The sequence below is a fragment of the Cucurbita maxima genome, unplaced genomic scaffold, assembly GCF_002738345.1.
Source record: "Cucurbita maxima cultivar Rimu unplaced genomic scaffold, Cmax_1.0 Cma_Scf00762, whole genome shotgun sequence".
Lineage (NCBI taxonomy): Eukaryota > Viridiplantae > Streptophyta > Magnoliopsida > Cucurbitales > Cucurbitaceae > Cucurbita > Cucurbita maxima.
In genome coordinates, this window is record NW_019272778.1 from 2,157 (window position 1) to 2,830 (window position 674).

The 674-nt window shown below is 33.4% G+C and overlaps 1 non-coding gene across 1 annotated transcript; it reads left to right on the plus strand.

Annotated features, from left to right (window-relative positions):
• Window positions 1-320: 320 nt before the first annotated feature.
• On the plus strand, window positions 321-392 carry TRNAC-GCA. The gene has a single exon. It is a non-coding gene; the product is annotated as a tRNA-Cys (tRNA).
• Window positions 393-674: the final 282 nt, after the last annotated feature.

The following is a 674-nucleotide window of genomic DNA, read 5'->3' on the forward strand; positions in this document are numbered from 1 at the left end:
AAATTTAAAATAAATCCAGCGTATTTGTCATACTTTTAAGTTCAATTACAATAAATCAAGAAAAGAATTGAGTTGTAATAAAATATCACTTGACATTGGAATGTAATTTGAGGACTTTTTATCTTCGGGAGTTGAATTACATTTAAGATTATTTATGTTATTTCTTATTTTCTTCAATTTGTATTTAATAGCTTTGGGTAGTTTGTAGATGAACTATGTTTGAATTATCTTTTTTGCCTTTCTATTTTCGACAGACACGTTTTACACTTTTGAACTGACACTTGGTAGAAGGGGTCACTAAGGCTAAAATCATATAAAATGGGTTTATAGCTCAGTGGTAGAGCATTTGACTGCAGATCAAAAGGTCACCAGTTCGAATCTGGTTGGGCCCTTTTAAAAAATTTGGATGAACACTTTGTTCGATTTGCTCCCAACCACCGAGTGTCTAAAGGAAATGAAATAATAATAATTACAGTCCTCCACCACCACATAGAACCATGTACTTAGAACCTAAGGGCCACTATTCTCGGACAAGAACCAAGCTATCATTAACAAAAGAGTATGGTATCCAAGCACCCACTATGAACATGGTTTTAAAAAATTTGGATGAACACTTTGTTCGATTTGCTCCCAACCACCGAGTGTCTAAAGGAAAAGAAATAAGAATAATTCCA